The following is a 22362-nucleotide window of genomic DNA, read 5'->3' on the forward strand; positions in this document are numbered from 1 at the left end:
TGCCCATGACTCTCTCTCGCCCTGTCACAGCTCACCCTTCCCCCTCCCCATAACCTCAAGTCCGTTCTCTAGGAGGTCTGCGTCTTTATTCCTGCTTTACCCCTAGGTTCTTCATGACATTTTTTTTCTTAAATTCCATATATATGTGTTAGCATACGGTATTTGTCTTTTTCTTTCTGACTTACTTCACTCTGTATGACAGACTCTAGGTCTATCCACCTCATTACAAATAGCTCAATTTCGTTTCTTTTTATGGCTGAGTAATATTCCATTGTATATATGTGCCACATCTTCTTTATCCATTCATCCGATGACGGGCACTTAGGTTGTTTCCATCTCCGGGCTATTGTAAATAGAGCTGCAATGAACATTTTGGTACATGACTCTTTTTGAATTTTGGTTTTCTCAGGGTATATGCCCAGTAGTGGGATTGCTGGGTCATATGGTAGTTCTATTTGTAGTTTTTTAAGGAACCTCCATACTGTTCTCCATAGTGGCTGAACCAATTCACATTCCCACCAGCAGTGCAAGAGTGTTCCCTTTTCTCCACACCCTCTCCAGCATTTATTGTTTGTAGATTTTTTGATGATGGCCATTCTGACTGGTGTGAGATGATATCTCATTGTAGTTTTGATTTGCATTTCTCTAATGATTAATGATGTTGAGCATTCTTTCATGTGTTTGTTGGCAGTCTGTATATCTTCTTTGGAGAAATGTCTATTTAGGTCTTCTGCCCATTTTTGGATTGGGTTGTTTGTTTTCTTGTTATTGAGCTGCATGAGCTGCTTGTAAATTTTGGAGATTAATCCTTTGTCGGTTGCTTCATTTGCAAATATTTTCTCCCATTCTGAGGGTTGTCTTTTGGTCCTGTTTATGGTTTCCTTTGCGGTGCAAAAGCTTTGAAGTTTCATTAGGTCCCATTTGTTTATTTTTGTTTTTATTTCCATTACTCTAGGAGGTGGGTCAGAAAGGATCTTGCTGTGATTTATGTCATAGAGTGTTCTGCCTATGTTTTCCTCTAAGAGTTTGATAGTTTCTGGCCTTACATTTAGGTCTTTAATCCATTTTGAGCTTATTTTTGTGTATGGTGTTAGGGAGTGATCTAATCTCATACTTTTACATGTACCTGTCCAGTTTTCCCAGCACCACTTATTGAAGAGGCTGTCCTTTCTCCATTGTACATTACTGCCACCTTTATCAAAGATAAGGTGTCCATATGTGCATGGGTTTATCTCTGGGCTTTCTATCCTGTTCCATTGATCTATCTTTCTGTTTTTGTGCCAGTACCATACCGTCTTGATAACTGTAGCTTTGTAGTATAGTCTGAAGTCAGGGAGCCTGATTCCTCCAGTTCCTTCTTTCGTTCTCAAGATTGCTTTGGCTATTCGGGGTCTTTTGTGTTTCCATACAAATTGTGAAATTTTTTGTTCTAGTTCTGTGAAAAATGCCAGTGGTAGTTTGATAGGGATTGCATTGAATCTATAGATTGCTTTGGGTAGTAGAGTCATTTTCACAATGTTGATTCTTCCAATCCAAGAACATGGTATATCTCTCCATCTATTTGTATCATCTTTAATTTCTTTCATCAGTGTCTTATAATTTTCTGCATACAGGTCTTTTGTCTCCTTAGGTAGGTTTATTCCTAGATATTTTATTCTTTTTGTTGCAATGGTAAATGGGAGTGTTTTCTTGATTTCACTTTCAGATTTTTCATCATTAGTATATAGGAATGCCAGAGATTTCTGTGCATTAATTTTGTATCCTGCCACTTTACCAAATTCATTGATTAGCTCTAGTAGTTTTCTGGTAGCATCTTTAGGGTTCTCTATGTATAGGATCATGTCATCTGCAAACAGTGACAGCTTTACTTCTTCTTTTCCGATTTGGATTCCTTTTATTTCCTTTTCTTCTCTGATTGCTGTGGCTAAAACTTCCAAAACAATGTTGAATAATAGTGGTGAGAGTGGGCAACCTTGTCTTGTTCCTGATCTTAGTGGAAATGCTTTCAGTTTTTCACCATTGAGGATGATGTTTGCTGTGGGCTTGTCATATATGGCCTTTATTATGTTGAGGAAAGTTCCCTCTATGCCTACTTTCTGCAGGGTTTTTATCATAAATGGGTGTTGAATTTTGTCAAAAGCTTTCTCTGCATCTATTGAGATGATCATATGGTTTTTCTCCTTCAATTTGTTAATATGGTTTATCACATTGATAGTTTTGCGTATATTGAAGAATCCTTGCATTCCTGGAATAAACCCCACTTGATCATGGTGTATGATCCTTTTAATGTGCTGTTGGATTCTGTTTGCTAGTATTTTGTTGAGGATTTTTGCATCTATGTTCATCAGTGATATTGGCCTGTAGTTTTCTTTCTTTGTGACATCCTTGTCTGGTTTTGGTATCAAGGTGATGGTGGCCTCGTAGAAGGAGTTTGGGAGTGGTCCTCCCTCTGCTATATTTTGGAAGAGTTTGAGAAGGATAGGTGTTAGCTCTTCTCTAAATGTTTGATAGAATTCGCCTGTAAAGCCATCTGGTCCTGGGCTTTTCTTTGTTGGAAGGTTTTTAATCACAGTTTCAATTTCAGTGCTTGTGATTGGTCTGTTCATATTTTCTATTTCTTCCTGATTCAGTCTTGGCAGGTTGTGCATTTCTAAGAATTTGTCCATTTCTTCCAGATTGTCCATTTTATTGGCATAGAGTTGCTTGTAGTAATCTCTCATGATCTCTTTTATCTCTGCAGTGTCAGTTGTTACCTCTCCTTTTTCATTTCTAATTCTATTGATTTGAGTCTTCTCCCTTTTTTTCTTGATGAGTCTGGCTAGTGGTTTATCTATTTTGTTTATCTTCTCAAAGAACCAGCTTTTAGTTTTATTGATCTTTGCTATTGTTTCCTTCATTTCTTTTCCATTTATTTCTGATCTGATTTTTATGATTTCTTTCCTTCTGCTAGCTTTGGGGTTTTTTTGTTCTTCTTTCTCTAATTGCTTGAGGTGCAAGGTTAGGTTGTTTATTCGAGATGTTTCCTGCTTCTTAAGGTGGGCTTGTATTGCTATAAACTTCCCCCTTAGAACTGCTTTTGCTGCATCCCACAGGTTTTGGGTCGTTGTGTCTCCATTGTCATTTGTTTCTAGGTATTTTTTGATTTCCTCTTTGATTTCTTCAGTGATATCTTCATTATTAAGTAGTGCATTGTTTAGCCTCCATGTGTTTGTATTTTTTACTATGTCTAGTTTTTAAAGTCCTTTCCCATGTGTTTGTTTGGTTCTCACAAATCTCAATATATATCGATATATATAACAATATATTATATATTAACTATATACATAAACTATAGAGAGTGAGAAGTGTGGTTCAGTTATCTTTGTTAAACAGAGAAAATGTAAAATGTTTATATGTTCTGTAACAGTGGTCAGCAGACTATGGCCCAGAGGCCAAATCTGACCCACCACCTGCTTTCGAAAATAAAGTTTTATTGGAAGACAGCCCTGCTCATTCATTTATGTATTGCCTATGGCTGTTTTTGTTTTGTTGTGCAATGGCAGAACTGAGTAGTGACAGAGACCATTAGGCTCACAAAGCTTTAAAACATTTACTATCTGGCCTCTTAATGAAAAAAAAATTTCTAATCCTGTTCTACAGCAATTTTTCCTTAAGAACCATATTTAAATAATTAATTTAAAACTTTTTCCAACTTTATGATGTCAAAATTAATAGTGTCCAATACATGGCATATACATTTTCTATGGGAACTCTGCATACCACAAGAAGTGAACTATGGAATTTCACAGCATTTAATGCTACTATTTTATAATGTAGGAAACAGCATATCAAGATATGCATGTTAATAATAAAATAATTAGGGGAATTTTGATTTATTGATATTGATGTGACTTTACTGAACCAGAGAAGTTCAGAAAAAGTCTCCTCTTAAAAGTGAAACTAATACAGTTCTAATTTAGTATGGTGTACAAGTCCATTCCTATCAATATTTCAGCTTAGCTTGCGTGTAGCTAGCTCTTAACAGAAGCAATTATCAAATAATTCTTATAGTCTTAAAATAAACACTAAGGCTGATTTAACCTTACTTTTGAACATCATTTCCTACTACGGAGTTTTACACTTGAGCACAAATATCTGGCTCTTTCTTTAGAAACACCATCTTCAGACAAGATGCGCTCTAATTCTATGATATATAATGTAAAAATGTATCAATGATAATAGATTCTCACCAGTTGAACATACAAATGAACTAAATACAGATTCTCGGGAAGGCATACATAACTTCAAATTATTGCCTACCTCTTGTCTTTCTACTCTTAAGATATTTAACTTTGGAGAAATGGGAAAAACCAGACTCCCTTTTATTACTGCTAGAAATTTGAGGGAAATTTATTTCGGAACATAAAATAAAGAAATGGTGTAGATAAATGAAACACAAATGTATAGTAAAGTTAGAAGTTGTTTTTAAAAATGAAACTACAACATTTCAGGGGCTTCCCTGGTGGCGCAGTGGTTGAGAATCTGCCTGCCAATGCGGGGACACGGGTTCGAGCCCTGGTCTGGGAGGATCCCACATGCCACGGAGCAACCAGGCCCGTGAGCCACAGCCACTGAGCGTGCGCGTCTGGAGCCTGTGCTCCGCAACGGGGGGCCGCGACAGTGAGAGGCCTGCGCACCGCGATGAAGAGTGGCCCCCGCTCGCCGCAACTGGAGAAAGCCCTCGCACAGAAACGAAGACCCAACACGGCCAAAAATAAATAAACAAATTTAAATTTAAAAAAAAAATATGAAACTACAACATTTTAACTGTCAGAATGCTTTCCTTTGGGGTTTTATTTTGATGTATTTCAGCTATCGAAAAATAATGGGATCTTTCCCTTAAAGACCCAAAACTCAACATCTTTCTAAAAAGAAATGCAACCAACTTTCAAGTGTCTTTTCATGGCTATACTATACTTCTTGTGGGTCTTATCAGTAGCAGTTATATTCAAGTGCTTATGGGTGGCATCTATTCCAAAAACTTATTTCATAATATATCTTCTGAGCATTACCTTTATTTACCCATTTTCCATTGTAACTTATAGCTTAATTAAGCTAAATTAAGCTGCTTCCCTGGTGGTCCAGTGGTAAAGAATCTGCCTTACAATGCAGGGGACATGGGTTTGATCCCTGGTCAGGGAACTAAGATCCCACATGCCACGGGGCAACTAAGCCCGCGCGCCACAATTACTGAGCTCGCGTGCCTCAACGAGAGAGCCTGCATGCTGCAAACTACAGAGCCCATGCACCCTGGAGCCTCTGCACCGCAGCTAGAGAAAAGAAAACCTACACACCACAACTAGAGAGAAGCCCGTGCACCACGACGAAGAGCCCGTGCACCGCAAAAAAAAAAAAAAAAAAAAAAAAAAAAATCCCATATGCCTCTACGAAGATCCTGCGTGCCACAACTAAGACCCGATGCAGCCAAAAAACAAACTAACAAATTAAAAACATTGATGATCTACTAAATTCAAGGAATGAATACAGTTTGAAAGAAAATCTTATTTAACATTCTCTATTAGTTTGGGGCTAGATACTCTTCCCTCAAGGACTGGTCAACTGTGACAAAGTTGAATAGAGCCAAGATTAAACAAATTCTATTCTATTTGTTCATTTTCCATTCCTGCTTATACCTCAGTGGTTTCAATAGCTTTCTAGCTGGTTTCCTTTAAGAAGAAACATAATGTCATAATAGACATAAAAGTTCAGTTGCTAAATACTCAGTGAATGTTAGTTCCCTTTCTTTCTTATCTTACTTCTTTACCTTTCCCCTCTCCGTCAGGATTTCCCAAGTCAAAATCACTCTCCTCACCCTTGCCAGAAAATTTTTTTCCTTTTTTAATAAGTGTTTTTAAAGCTGGTTGATGTTGGTTCTACAGCAAAAGGGAAAGAAAGTGTGAACAGGAATCTCTCACTGCTTTTCCAGGCAAAAAAGTTCCCCTTTGATTCATTTTCTGACCTTACTTGCTTTTCAACATTTTTTTAAGTGACATTTTAAAGCACTTGCCTGTACCACTAAGATGATAACAACCTTATACTGAAGTTCCTCATTATGACCCTCATTAGTTTGTAAGTTTCTGGGTATCAGAAACTAAATCTTAGTACTCAATTCCTATCTGGGTCAAGTAAATCTCCTTGTACAAAAGCATGACACAACTATTAATTGAATTTAAAAAAAGTGTACATGGATTGAATGATTCTTACTTTAAGTATATTTAAAATTTTATATAATTTGTCAGCAACAAGGGCACTCCAGTCAAAAAACTAAATTTGCAGTAAGTTTTATAAATGTATTACTTTTATTTGCAAAGTTTAATTTACTAGAAATAACTTTATTTAGCAATAAATATTTCTAAAATTATATGTCTATTCATATATATATGTATGTATATACACACACACACACACACATACATGCACATAGATGAACTGGGTTTTTCACTGAGATTTTCATATTATAAATCAACTTTGTAAAATGAAAAGTTTTGTTAAAAAGATTAGTAGTATCAAAAGTTGTTTTGATCAATCCAAATTGACAGCTAAGTCACTTTTATATTGATAGCTGAGTCAAGTTTGTCTGATGGAGAAACCAGGAATTCTAAAAAAATTATAGACTTTGGCAGTCACATTTCAGTACTTTGCAGTTAAAAGCAGCAACGGTTTATTTAACAGGTTGCTCGGAATCAAGTGGAACTTACTGTTTTGGTGTTTTGCCTGACTTTTTTTCCATTTACAAGTGAATCAATGCCCCGTAGATAGAAATAGTTTTTTAAATACAGCCAAAATGAAATGGCTAATTTCACCAATATATTTTATTAACTGGAATGATAGTACTCTTTAATGGCATTTGTCTGACACCAGGTTTGTGTATTTCTTCACACATTCTGTTAAATGAACACCTGCCAAAGCAAATATCTGACTGATATTTATACCAGACTGTTTCTACGTAGGAACACTATGTTACACTGCTTGCTTACTTGAAGGAATACAGAAGATTAGAAGTTGTGAATGTTGAATACAAACTTTGGTTTCTTTTTTTGAAATGCTAACTCAAAGTAGAATTTTCAAAACTGAAATTTACTGACAATAAAAGGTACTCACAAACCAGAATCTAAATAACTCCCCCCAAATTGTTCAAATCTTTAATCAATCCTCGATACTAATTTTTATCAAACATCAAGCCATTTTTTTCAAAAGAAAGTTTCTAAAAATATTGACTCAATACAACAATAGAACACCAAAATAGTCTAGGTGTGAATCTTTTTTGATTCACTTGAGTACTGCTGGCATTATGAGGCTTTGTGGTTTATACGGAGGGTCTCTGATGATCAAGTTCATTGTTTTTAAGGTTGAGGAGACTCAAGCGCAAGCCTGAACAGAGAAAAGAGAGCAGAGCCAAGGTCAGCTTTTCTCCTGTTTCTACATGGTGCCTCCAGAATTCCTCCAAGGAGCCCTAGGAGCTACTGGTGGGGCTGTAGAAGGGCTAAGCAGGCAGGACCCCTCACTTTTCCCTCACACACTGCACTTTCTTTAATAAGGGTTATTCTGCTGCACCTCTTTTACATATTTGAAATTCTAGGTAAGAATGAGTTTGAAGAAAAAACTCTTTCCCTAAAAAACAAATCTGAAAACCACTGTATTACCTTGTGCACTATAAGGAAGAGGGGGAATATCAGACCCAAATTTGAAATGACGTCCCTGTTAGTAGCCAGCATGAGAAACACTTAGAAATCGCATTCCAAAATAAGAGAAAAGGGATCCTGAATGTAGTTTTTTTTGTACAAGTAAAGCCCTATTTTATTTTATTTTTTTCTTGTACATCGGTTGTTGACTTAGTGTTTCTAGAAATTTGAATTGTACAAAAATGAACAATGAATAAACAAAGTTTGGTAGAGAAACTTCCAATGTGTTTCAGAATGCAAGAACAGGTGAGGCTTACAGAAAAGCATAAGAATAAACTAGTTAACAGAAATCAGAACAATGGAAAGTTAAATGACAGTAAGAGCACCATATGGACTAAAAGACTCAGGAAGAGCTTTCTGGAAAAGAGGCACTCAAGTAAGAGTAGAAGATAAGGGAGATGGCATTCCTGGTGGCAAGAACAACAGAGATGAAGGGGGGAAAATCACGTTTATTGAAGAGAAAGAAGATACAACCAAACGGAGAGGACTGTTTGTGTCAGTGGGATATGAGCTTGAATTGGTAAAATGGGGTTTTATTGAAGAAGCCCCTGGAAGGTAATTGAGGACTGTACATTTAAAGTATGCATAAGGGCAATATGGTACTACCTTTGGTACTCAACAGAAGATGTGCTTTAGTGCTAGCAGGCTGGCAGTGCATTTTGAACATTCAAGGAAGTTTCTTTCATTGTGTTAAATTACTGGTGGTGGAAAAAATGTAGGTGGTACTTCAAAAGATGCTAGATTGTTTTTAGAGATTTAAAATCACATACGCAACAGGAGACACACATGGACATTTTATACTGCTCTCACAACTCTGTTGTCTGGAAAAAAAAAGCTTAGGAAGTGTACACCATGACCTAATCCATATCTTCCATGTCATATTTATGTAATATGCATAATTTAAAATTTTTGTCATCCCTTTTAAATAATTTGTAAAATAAATTAAGAAATTTTGCTTAATGGTAAGCGCTATGTGTTTGAGAAATGATATTCGAAATAAACTTGTTTCTCGTAGAGTAGAAATACTATTGGATATAGTAGAAAAACAAGATAATTACTATTACTAGATAATTAAAACTGAAGATAATTAAAACTGAAGAAACAACTTCCCTTAAAAAGATTTGAATTAAATGACCCTGGAGAAGTGTTCTTTTCCATTTATAGCTTTTATTTCTGTTTCTTCATTATGCAAGACATGGAGACAAAATTTTACCTAGCATAAATGAATAATATAAAGGAAGAATCAATGGACTAGAAATATCCTTCCAAGGTCAATCCAATGAATGGTCCCTATATTGTATGACTATTAATTTTTAGGCAGAAGCAGATAAACCATCATTTTTTACAAGCAACACATCTGTTATATAGGTTAAAATCAATCTCAAATGAAAATTATCCTACAAAAATATTTTTAACTTCTAAATATATTTCTTCAATCTCCAGTGTCTTTGGACCACTCAACTGAATGTTAAATGTTTCCATTCTTCTTTTCTTTTTCTTTTACCAAGTCCACTATGGAGGTGTGTGGCTATGCATGCATGTGCCATGGTTCTCCTTTGCTAAAGTCTGATATGGAGAAAATTATTTTTCTAAGGAGAAAAAAATTTTCCTTCTTGGGAATTACCTGGTTTTGCTGGATACTTTGATATTCTTATTGAGGGGTGTGCATGGGAAGTCCATCAAAGGGTATGTTTGAGTGAGAACAGTGGTAACTGGACAGTTTTCTAAAATGAGTGGCTTCTATAATGCAGTGTTTTAGTTTTTCTTAGAAGGCAAGCTTGGAAAGAGAGCGGAATTGCATTTAAATAAAACCGTGTTAAGAAAGGGAGGGGAGAAGAGTGATGAGATGGCTAGTTTCAGATAAGAGCATAATTTTGAAGAGTACTGATACGCCAGATAACAATGTTGATTATAATCTTCTCCTTGGTAGTCCTCCTCCATTTTCCAGCCTTGTAAATCTTAGTAAAATTGACTTCACCCGCTCTGGTATTATGTGGGTGGACCTGCCTTGAGGATGGGTGTTGGGGAAAGAGCAGAGGCTTCTTGATGTAATAACCTCTGGATGGCTCACAAGCATAAGGACACATACACATTCACAGACATGCACACACGCAGACCTGTGCATACATGCACACAAATGTATATCGCCATGTAAAAAGTACCTGTCAGCTTAAGCCATTTCCACACTGACCGGGCAAGGTTGGTTCAGGTAAAACTTACACTGGTTTTGAATCACTGTGATTGTACTCATGGTAGAAAATAGAACTTTAAGAGCATTCATAAACTAATTTGGCCCTTTGATAAATCTTTGGAAATGGATAGAAAATTCAGAACTTTTGGACTTCCAGGGCCACACAGCCTGTGATTATAATCATTCAGAAATTTTCCATCATTTATCTTGTTTTCTTTTGCTGGAGGTTATTTTGTACTTTGGGGATATTAAGAATCAAAACTATGCATTTATATGGATAAAGGACTTCATTCTAATTCGTATTCATAACGCAAGAAACTCCATGTCAGAGTTGTTGAATTACTGCTTTTCATCATGTCTCTCTCTGCACAGTTTAGTGGATTGGATGTTCTCTAAGACCTATTCTAGTTCAGAAAATATTAGTTATTATAGGACCTCTTAGTATTATGTGTAGATGCTAATATCCAGTGGCATAAAAACGATTCTGCTGGTAAGGAAGAAGATGGAGCAGTGATGGTTTGGCAGGTAACCAACAGTATAGGTCACCAAGGCAAATCTGAATTTTTGTTGACTAAAACATAATTTCCTCTAATATTAAGTAGTTAGTTCTATAACAGTATGTAATTTAGCCTGCCTTCTGATTCAGGGATAGGATTTTTTTCTATAAACATTTATTTTTTGTTTCTGAGGCTCTTAACATTGTTAGAACAGGGAAAGCACACATCAATGCATATGAAATTATTAACATAATTTTTATTAAGTATTCTGAACTAAGAGAAGGAGATAGCTCGTTTGCACATTTCCCCTTTTCTACATCATTCTTAGGGCACATGTTAGAGGTTCTCCATGTACATGGTTGCTGGCTCCTTCTCCTTTATATTAGCTGTTCACATTACCCATGGCCAAAACCTCAATTTCCTGTGTTCCCTTCCTCCTTCCAGTTTCCCACCTTTTAAAACATATCCATATCCTTGGAGCCCTATTTGTACTTATGTGATAATGGTTTTATATGGGCTAGATTAACTGTGCTAATATTTACTTTGCTAATGTGTTGGACCTTTAAGGTAATTTAAGGCTTTAATTGTTTCAAAAGTTCAACCCCTTTAAAAATCTCTTCAGGAATGCTAACAGTTTACACATCTTGATGGAATGGCCATTTTGGCTTCCCTATCACACTCACAGAAGCAGGTGGCTACAAGAAACGTTGGTTGGCCTGTATGACTCCACTGTCTGGAGTCTGTTCATTATGTCAGCCTGATCTCTCATCTTACGCCATCTCTCATTCCCTCATCAAACTCACATTGCAAATTGCTGGTTTCTGCAGCCATTTTCTCCACCCTGTTTCCTGTGTCATCTTGAGTGATTCATATGTGACTTCAATATTTATAGAGATGCCCCACCCAACACCCTGAACTCATTATTTCTTGACCTCCTCTGCTGCTCAGGCCTTTTAACTCCTTTGGATCTCAGTGATCTACTACCAGTGCTATACCCCAGTGCTACCTTGTCTTCCCCAGAAACTCCTCATCTCTCTTAATTACATTTCATAATCATACTGTCTTAATCTGAGTTCCTGCTTCTTCCAACTATCCCTCTTCTTTACTTCTAGCAAACTAACTCTTTGGCTCATAAAGAATCTAAAACCTTAGGAAAACAGCAAAGATTCAAGTCTCTGAGCCCCTCTATGACCCTGCTTCTTTATCCTCTGCCCTACCTCTTCCATCCAGTCTGCATTCTGTGGTTTATCTGACCAACTAATGTCTCTACTATCATCACACTCAAGCTCTGAGCTCCTCTCCTGGAGGAATCTAAACTTTTGTCTCTTGAAATTCCACACCTACGTACCTAAGCCTGCCAAATAAAGTTATATCATTGCCATCAGCATTGTAAAGTGGTTAAGAGCATGGACTCTGGAGCCTGACCACCAAAGCTCAGTTCCTGGCTCCTCCACTTACTAGCTGGGTGCCCTTAGCAAAACAGCGTGACCACTTTGTGCCTCATTTTCTTCATCTGTAAGAAGGTAATAATAACTGAACACATCTCATAGAGATGCTATGATGAATAAATGAGCTAATATTTATAAGGTGCTTAGAGAGGTATATAACTGTTAAATAAACAAGTATTCTACTTCTCCCTTGTAGTTTTTATTCCATTTTTAATAACAGCTATTTCAAAACTTCACTCTCTTGAATTCTCCAAAAAGCTCACTCTCCATCACTTCAACAGATGATCTGGCCTCATTCTCAGAGTACATATAGGACAGTAGGTGTGAATTCCTTTAAATTATCTTATCCTAGAAATTTAACTACATTGGTGCATTTATATCTCTTTCCAATCTAAAAGAAAGAAATCACCTGCTAAAATTAAGTTTCCTCCCTTCAAATACCTAACCTTTTGTGTATATTTAACCTTTCTCTGTCTACTTGTTCCTTTCTTTAACCAGTAAACATGTTTTAATTCCCATGCATTCCCCTCAAAAAATAACCAAAAATCCTTCTTCAACTCTACATTTCCTTTTAGCTATTTTCCTATCTTCGTCTTTCTCTTCATCAGATGCCTACATTTCCTGTTTCTACCTTTACCTCTTTCATGACTATGTTACTCAGAAATGATAGTAATTGTAAGAAGGTCTAATATTAAAATCAAGTGGGAATAAACTTCAAGGGATCAAAACTTTAGAACTTGGCTTTTTCCCAACCTTAACCAGACATAGATATTCATGATCTTGAATGCTCGTATATTTATATAACGGCTTTCCTGCTCTTTTGTTCTACCATAACGAATTAATTGTTATCATTTGACTACCCCTGCTATTTCCTGTTTCCCTCTTCTAAAAAGAATTAGCCCTACAGACTCCCACTACAATCAAGGCTTCACTCTTCACCATTCCACCACAATTACTGTCAAGGTCAGCAATAACATCTCGATTTCCAAATCCAGAGGTCAATTCTCAGTGTTCATCTTAATCAACTTCTCAGGAATTTGGTAGAATTTACCATTTCCTCTTCTTTAAAACCTTTTTTTTTTCAGTTGCCTTCTGGATACCACTTTCAGTTCTCTTCCTACCTTGCTAGTTGATCTCTCTTAGCCTCCTCTGATGGATGCTTCTCAATTATCTGCCTCTAAAATGTGAAGTACCCCAAGACACTATCCTTAGATAGCTCTTCTTAACATTCTTCACCAATTCCCCCATGGTGGCCCCAGCTAATTTTTGAGCTTTAGATACCACCTATATGCTGATGACTCCTAAACTTATGTGCTAGTCCACATTTTCCCCTTGAACTCTATACTCATATATCCAAATGCTTACTCAATATATACACTTAGATGTCTAACAGGCTTTTCAAACTTAACACACTGAACAAACTTTTATTTCTCCCAGAACTCCTCCACCTTTAATCTTCTTCATTTCAGTCAGAGACAGTGTATGAACTTAATAGTTTATACTGGTAAAAGAATGAAAGCCGGTGAAGGAGACTGGGAAGTAGTAAAATGTAAGATCAAGAAAGAAATGTGAGGCATAATCAATCCTGACAAGAGCTATAAAGATACCTATAAAATTAGAGCTGAAAGGATCCACTAGACTTGACATTTTATAAGTCATTGATGACTACTGCCTTAATAGGCTTAGAATAGCTTACTTGGGAAATAGGAAGAAGGCTGACCAGAATCATATAGAAAAAATGGCTGTCTGATATTAATGATGCCAAACACACACACACACACACGCACACACACACGCCCTTACAATATTTAAGCCAAACTTTCATTCAGAGTTCCACCTTTGTACTGTAATTTCTCTCTTTTTTTTTTTTTGATGTGGACCATTTTAAAAGTCTTTTTTGAATTTGTTACAATATTGCTTCTGTTTTACGTTTTGGTTTTTCAGCCACGAGGCACGTGCGATCTTAGCTCCCCGACCGGGGATTGAACCCATACTCCCTGCACTGGAAGGCAAAGTCTTAACCACTGGACCGCCAGGGAAGTCCCTGTATTGTATTTCTGACTGCTTGGGGCTACATCTCTTATATGTACTATAAGTACCTCATATCTAATATGTCCAATAATGAACTCAATTCCTTTCTTCTCTGTTCTCCTTACTCTCAAACAAATTAATGCCTAATCATTCTAAATTCTCTATCATGTTGAATGACACCAATACCTATCCATTACCTAAAGTACAAAGCAAACCTGGGGATCATTCTATTTCTTCCTCCCCCCCCACTTCTAATCTGTCAAATCTGATTGCAGCCCTTATCTCCACTGGTCTAACTCAAGTCTTTATAAACCTCCGTCCTCCAACCCCTGCCACCAAACTAATAAGCCTCCTACCTGGTTCCCTTGCCTGAGGCTTTCCCATGCCCTATTCTTTCAACTGTATAGTTACAGTTATCTTTCAGTAAAGCACTTTAGTTAAAAACTGAAAGCTGCTTCCAACTTCACACTGGCAGTAATATACTCCCTTAAAATAGCACACCAAGGCCTTTAAAATTTGGCTCTCACCTACCATTTCAACCTCAGTCTATGACAGTTCCTCACTTGCCTTAACATAATCAAACTGAAAAATACACTGCATGGGGTCAGACACATACTTCCCACACTTCTATCTCTGGAATACCTAGAGCTTTCAAAGTTCAAATAAGTTTTTATCCTTAAATTGTAAATACAATTTTTAAAAGTTTGAAAAATAAAAGAAAAAAATTTAGCCATAATATTGTCATTTAACAGAACATCTTTGTTTCCCTCCTAACGTTCCTCTCTGAAAGTACATATTTGTAAACATATAATTTTGCTTAAGATTCTCACATATTTTATTTAGCTATTCCTTGTTATGTTGCAGAAAAGAAATATCAAAAATTATAAAATTTATTTTGATAAAAAGAAATAAATGGGGCTTCCCTGGTGGCGCAGTGGTTGAGAGTCCGCCTGCCGATGCAGGGGACACGGGTTCGTGCCCAGATCCGCGAAGATCCCACATGCCGCGGAGCGGCTGGGCCCGTGAGCCATGGCCGCTGAGCCTGCGCGTTCAGAGCCTGTGCTCCGCAACGGGAGAGGCCACAACAGTGAGAGGCCCGCATACCACACACAAAAAAAAGAAATGAAAGAAAAATGAGGAAAAAAAACAAGGGTGGGGACAGAATCGAGCCATGAATAAAGTTTAAGATGCATTCCATGATGACCTACTCATCTACCATGAGTGAGCCACACATTTGGCTTTCAATTTTCTAGCTGCCAATGTGAAAAGAGAAACTCTGTCAGTTATCTAACTTCCAGTGCCCGTGAGATTAACCAAAAATGTCCTGGTAATTTTAACTCTTCTTGGAACAAATATTGTGAAAAGATATTTCTCCTGAAGGGAATACAGGGCGATATACTTAACAACCTGTGGGAAGATTCTTTATTGGAGATGGTACATCTCATTTCATGTCACTGCTCAAATCAAGAATCAGTATAGGCAGATGCCATTGCACAAATCATAGAGTAATTCTGTAAAAACCATCTTCTTGGAAATCATTTGATACTATCAAGGCACCAAGCTCTTTGCTGGTCTGCTTTAAATCATGAGTAAATATAATATATTGAAATACTCACATATCATATATGTTAGTCACAGTAGTGACTGAAGTTTATCCTTTAGAAAAACTTTCTGAATATTGTGTCTCTTCAAGATAGAGTTTAAAATAGTTCTTAGGTGAAATCTTAAAACGTCATGTCCCATACTGGGCAGTTGAAGCTTTCTTGGAAGACCAGATTTTAGGTTGAGAAGCAAAAACTCCCTCTTTTTGATCAGGAACATTGTTCCCTTTGAGAAAGTCCTCTGAGTGCAAGAATGTGGCTGGGCCAGGGATGTTACAGTCTTGGGCTTTTGCATCTAATAAAGAACAGAATGTTATCCTAGAAGGACTCAAACATAACCTGAATAACATACTTGTTTGCAGAGATTCTCACTGTCTCCAACCTTGAGTCCTCTCCAGAAATATGCATAGGTGGAGCTACAGATTTTGGGCCAGAAGTATCAACTTTACTTCTGTAATATTACATGCTAGTAAGAAACCTGAATACTCAAATCTTTGTTTTTACATTCTCTGAGTTTTTCAGAAGATTTGGTGAGATAAAAACAATTTTTCTGGGGGGGACCTTGAAGATGGCGGAAGAGTAAGACGTGGAGATCACCTTCCTCCCCACAGATACACCAGAAATACATCTACACGTGGAACAACTCCGACAGAACACCTACTGAACGCTGGCAGAAGACCTCAGACCTCCCAAAAGGGGCTAACACACCCTTGTGGGGCAATTGTACCCCAGTAGGGATGTTAAAGAAAAAAAAAAAAAACAATTTTTCTACCTTTGCCTTTGTGTTTGCAGGACTGTTGAGTTATGGATTCTCGTCCCTCAATAATTCTGTCACTAAGATGGCTGACCTTAGGCAGGCTTCTTAAAATTTCTGAGCTTAGTTCCCCTCCCTTGTGAAATGAGGGAGTCTTAGTAGGTAATCGCCTCCCTTGAATTCCCTCTGCCCATCAGTTGTAAGTGAAGAATCCCCTCAGTTTGATGACAGTAAGTGGTTGCTAATGTTTCTCTAACAGCGGACCTGGAGTATCTAAGACAGTCACACATCTTGGCTAAGAGCATGGGCTTTGCAGGGGAAAAGTCCTGGTTCCACTTTGCCCCTTACTAGTATGTGGCCTGGGGCAAGTATTAACCTCTCTGAAGCTCAGTTTCCCTTCTGTAAAGTGAAAGTAATATAAGCTCTTATAGAGTTGTACTAAATGAGACAGTATAAATCCAGGTATAAATACTGTGTCTGGAACAAAGCAAGTGCTCAATCAAAACTATCCATTTTTAATATTATTACCCTGGGTCCACTGAAGTAATCGCTCTTCTAACAGCATTTCTCCAAGTTGAATATCAGCACTAGTGTAATTACAGTGTTTAAAGGTTTTAATTACAGTGTTTAAAGGTTTTAAGGTGCCAACTTGAGTTGACTTGTTTTAGAAAAAAATTGGAAAGACGTAGGCTCAGGGAAATTTTTAAAAATTAAACAAAACAACCTGTGCGCTGACCTTTACCCTGTAGTTCTTTTATTTAATAACCGTCTGTTAGCAAACACCACTTTAAGCTGTTTGATTAGTCCTAATGTAATCCAGGCCAAATATGCTACCTAACAGCAATAATAAACTTTTTCGCCTCAAAGAAATTTTAATGGCATTTGCTTTACTTTTCTGTTTGTTTTGAAACAAGATTGTGAAGAAGTTCTTAGTTTGGGGTTCCCATCAATAGATGTTTAGTCCTTTTAACTTTTGATCATATGTAGATTATATTTCAATACAACTAAGTACAATAAAATCATTCTTAGATAGCAGAGATAAGCTTTGAAGGCTAAGTACTTATTTTATAATTTTAAAGCAATTGTTTACCCACAAAAGAAAAGGAAAAAAATTCCCCCAAATGTGGGAAACCGGAGTTCTTTGCTGTGCTCTTAACTACAGCAGGAAATACGTGTTTGTTTATTATGACCCTAGTGCTTCCATAGCCAGATTAACGTTCAAACACAGAGTTTTTATTCCTCTTAACCAACAATTGTCACCCTGACTGTGGAAACTGATAATTTGCAGGGAGTTCGAGAAGAATACTTGTATAATTACATCCACTAGAGCCTGGCTTGTACCCACAACTTGGCGATAAATTCTTTGTGAACAGAGAACACTTCTAAGAGTAGGTCCCCCTACAGGGTGTATTAATTAACACGCGGTAATGTGCTGGGTCAACCTTTGTCAAACATGACTTTCAAGGACTATCAAATTTTATAGCAAAAGAGTTCAGAATTGCCATTATATGTTAAGGAAGTCTCCTTGTTGATTCTAGGTTTTTCCTCATTCATGAGATGTGAGCCTCAACTGATTTGTAACCGGTTGTGAAAGAGTAATCACTTGTATTGCTGCTAGAAAGTTCTCTGCAGGATAAAAGGTGAGTAATATATTTTATAGATAGATAAATAAGACTCTACACTGATGCTTAAGTCCTGAACACCTGCATGTTAAAACCCCAAATTTATCAAGCCATTGTAGAGACATATTAATTCAATTTTAAAAGTTCTTAGGGGGCTTCCCTGGTGGCACAGTGGTTGAGAGTCTGCCTGCCGATGCAGGGAACACGGGTTCGTGCCCCAGTCTGGGAGGATCCCACATGCCACGGAGTGGCTGGGCCCATGAGCCATGGCCGCTGGGCCTGCGCGTCCGGAGTCTATGCCCCGCAATGGAGAGGCCACAACAGTGAGAGGCCCATGTACCGCAAAAAAAAAAAAAAAAAAGTTCTTAGGAACTAGCTTATTATTTTCTATCTCTATAGCTGTTATTTCCTTCAATATTTTATTATTGGATTAACTCTCATAGAACTTCACTTATTTTAAAAGCAATTTTAAAGGATTGCTTACTGAATTTATACACAACTTCATTTTCTTAATACACAACTTTCTAAAAATTGCTTATAATCATTATTTGTTTGCCAAAATGATTTAATCAGAGGAAAGAGATTATTAAGTGGATACATCTTATAGCTTCTGAATTAAGGGAGACACAAAGGGGGATTTAAAACTGTCACTAAGCTCTAAGGGATCTACTGGCCCTGCCCACCAATACAGTGCTGGTGGAAATTGAGTGTCCTTGTTTTGACGGCCTACCTGCTCAATCTTGTACATTTTGGTTAGTGATGGTAAGGAAAGTTGGTGGAGCTGAATGTAAAGAATAGCCAAAAATGGTTTAGCAGAATCCTGTCTGAATCTGGCAGAAACCCTGCTTTCTCCCCATTTTGTCCACCCTCAAACTTGCCAAGCCTTGTTCACTTTGGCTTTATTTTAAAAATGCATTTCTGGTGAGTGAGGAAAGGTTTTGTACTGTGTTTTCAATGACTCACCCAAAATAACTCCATTGAACTTGTAAACGGTCCTGTTCTGAATGCAGATTGTGTTTGTTCTGAGATGGGCATGAAGGGGCTGCAGAATGGAGATTAGAGAGGGGAAATGTGGTGGGATAGGCCAGTGCAGTTTATATTTATTCAGGTTCAGGAACACATCAGAATTACTTTTTACAAAGACATTGTGTGTGTGTGTGTGTGTGTGTGTGTGTGTGTGCGTGGTGTGTTTTAAAAAAACATTTATGAGGTCTGTACCCTTTAAAGCTTTTAAAGATACATCGTATTACATAGATACGTGGTTCATCTAGTTACCAACCTTTTTTCTGATCCTCATAAAATGTGGAAGGGGAGATTTACATGTAAATATATAATTCCAAATATATGCATAGTGAAATCATTTTTTTACAGTTCTAAATGCCTTCAAATAGGAAGAATCATATAGGCAACATAAGAGCTAGAAATTAATCTTAAATTAGGAAAAAAACGTGTATCAATAAATTGATCATATAAAAGTAGTGTTAAAACTCGAAAATGCAATAATGACTCCCTCTTGTTTTGTTGTGTACCGCAGAAAAACGTTTTATATCAAGTGGCATAGATTGAGCATCTGATATCAATAAATATACTTTTTCCAAAGCTTTTATGATTCAAAATATCAGAGACCTTTAAAAACAGTATTTTAGGGCAGGACTGAAAAGAAAATGAAGAAAAGGACTGATCTAAACATGAGCATTAAAGCTTCACAGATGAATTAAAAACATTTTGGCTTTCCCATGTGTTACTATGTCCAGTTATAAGGATTTCAAAACCTCCTTTGAGTTGTTTCATGAATTTATGAAACAGACCAAATAAAGCTTATTCTGTTATATAATCTTGCTTCACCCATTGTTGATGAAGAATAGATGAGCCATTCTCACCTGTTGCTCAGAAACACCAGAGAATTGAGCCACTGAAAAGAAAACAAGCAGGCTAACAACGTTTTACCATGGAAAGGGTAAATTTAGCACTATGTGGCAAACTGAAGAAATTGTGATCTGGGAATGGTGAAATGAATGATAAACGACAAGTTTTAGCATGCACAAAATCAGAAAGTATATAAACTTACCCAGATTATGTAAATAATTTGCAAGGCAAAGTTCCAGTGGTATTAACACCTGCTTCTTCCGATGTGTACCTGGGAGAATGAAGGAAATCAAAATAGATGGTTTTGCTATGTTAATGCTTACTTATGAGGACAATGAACTAGTATAATAAGAGTTTTTGCTAATGTGGAAAAACCCAAAAGTATAGGTAATAGGTTTATAGACCTTAAATATTTAATTTTATTACTTTAAAATATACACAATAACCAGAAATATTTTAATGGTTAATAATGACAAAGAAATATATCAAAAAATCAGTCTAAGTCAGACTAACCACCTTTCCTCATAGTTCAATTGAATGATTTGTAAATAAACCTTTGAAAGTTTTTGAAGAATTCATTCATTCAGTAACATTTCCCTTTTATCCTCTTTTATCCTATTGTAAATCATCCCACTGGTATCCCTGGAAATGTTAACAGTTATGTTGAGGGGGCCCAAAACATTACATGTCGAAATGAATTTTAGAAATGCTGGGTTAAGCAAAGTTAAACAGTTTTATTTAAAAAAAATAAATCTTGAAAACTTCACAAGTCTTTAACATTCACTGCGACTGGGATGGGCTTGGGGGAGGTGAAAATATGCAGAGTTTACCAAACTTACTTTATACAGAATTCTTTCCTCCAGGCAATTCTATTATTAAGACAAAAGGGATCTGGGAGGTGTAAGGTAAATAGAATGGCAGATTAAATAAAAAGTGTAGCATTTTATATTTCAATTTGGTAAACTGCAGCACTATACCACTCTCTGATCAGATTCCTAATTACTAAGATTTTGATGCACAAAATAAAATTTTTAATTATGTAAATACTAAAGAAACAATACCTTAACTAGAACCAAAATGCCTTAGCTTACCTAGTAGTAAATCTTGTTTTGTAATTTGGAGGCATGTGTTAAGGCCTAGAAAAGCAAAAAATAAGTAATTAATTAAACTGAGCATAATGTTTCACTTTTGATATATGCTTTTACCATTTAAAATTGCCTAATTTAACTAGTCTGTTTTCTGTCCTAGCCTGAATTTATGCCATTTAAAAAATTCAGTTGCATAAGCATGAAGACAGATGCCATTTACTATAAGAATAATCCCCCCATATAAAATTAACTGATTTTTGTCTGCTGCGATATAATAATGCCAAGAGCTATACTGAGCAACCACTTTATTTCATATAATCCTCACATCACCTTGGGAAGGTAGTTATCATGATTGCAACTTCACAGATGAGGAATGTGATATCCAGAGATATTAGCTGTCTTAGCCTAGGCCATACAACTAGAAAGAGACAGAAACTGATTTCAAACTTCAGTCTGACACCAAAGACCCTACTGTTCCCACTACATCATGCTGGATGGGATTATCCACGTCTAACATAAATGTATTTCTTCCTCCACCTTGTAGGCTTTAGTAACTCAGACATTATTCTTTATGTAGAACTTCTGCAACGTTGATTGGCAGTAGGTCTACAATACAGTTCTTGTTTAGAAAAAAAAATCCTTGCAGAAGCAAGCAAACAACTAGACTCTCCTCAGGTGTAGTATGGCATTCATTTCTGAATAAATTAAATACCTTGGGCAGTTTTCTAAAATCTCAAAGTTGAGAATACAATGAAAACCCCTTACTTTTCAAAATAGCTTACTGTTTCAAGGATTTCCTTCTTTATTAGTTCTGTATCCTCAACGTTTTACATTAAAATTATCATGTAGAAGAAAACATATGATTGTGCTATTGGTGATTCAAGAATTGCTGTACTCTATTCTAATGTTACCTGCTGGCAATTTTTCCCACTTTCTTTATCATTTGACTTGGTGGTTTGGTTTTTAAATATAAAATGTGGTTCATTATTCTCAAAAATTCTTTATTGTCTTAAAGTATTTAAACAACAAAACTAAGTAAAAGGTAATAGGCCATAGAGAAACAACATAAAGCAAGTAAATATTTTATCCATTTGACAGTCCATTCTGAAGAATGTAAAGCATAGAAAATTTACCTCAAGAGAACTCAATGTTCCTTGTGGGATTAGCACTGTACTAAAAGTGTAAGTTGTGCAAGAAGAATATAGAATAACGTTCTTTAGTCTCCATTTACAGTCTGCCTAGGAAGTCAAACATACCCTCAGAAGCCAGTCATATTATTTACTGCACAGTTCAGTCCCAAAATAAATGAGACAGACATTCAGTTATATACCAGGGAATTGTGGAAAAGATGTGACCAGAGGTGGTGGAAAGATGCAGTCCAGGAAAAGTTCTGGATCAGCTGGATCTTGAAGATCATTAAGGTATTGGACAGAAAGAACAGGAATGAAATGAGAGGCTAGGATAGAGAGTTAGCAACAGCATGTGGAAATGATGGAACTGGGTAGGGTGGGGTCCATCAGGGCCCTGCATGAAACTGAAGACA

The 22362-nt window shown here is 36.6% G+C and overlaps 1 long non-coding RNA gene across 1 annotated transcript in view; it reads right to left on the reverse strand.

Moving 5' to 3' along the window:
• Positions 1-22362, reverse strand: part of LOC309963243 — a 244831-nt gene that overhangs the window by 280 nt on the left and 222189 nt on the right. The gene's annotated exons all lie outside the window — the stretch shown is intronic.

The sequence above is a fragment of the Leucopleurus acutus genome, assembly GCF_964270905.1.
Source record: "Leucopleurus acutus genome assembly, chromosome: 6".
NCBI lineage: Eukaryota > Metazoa > Chordata > Mammalia > Artiodactyla > Delphinidae > Leucopleurus > Leucopleurus acutus.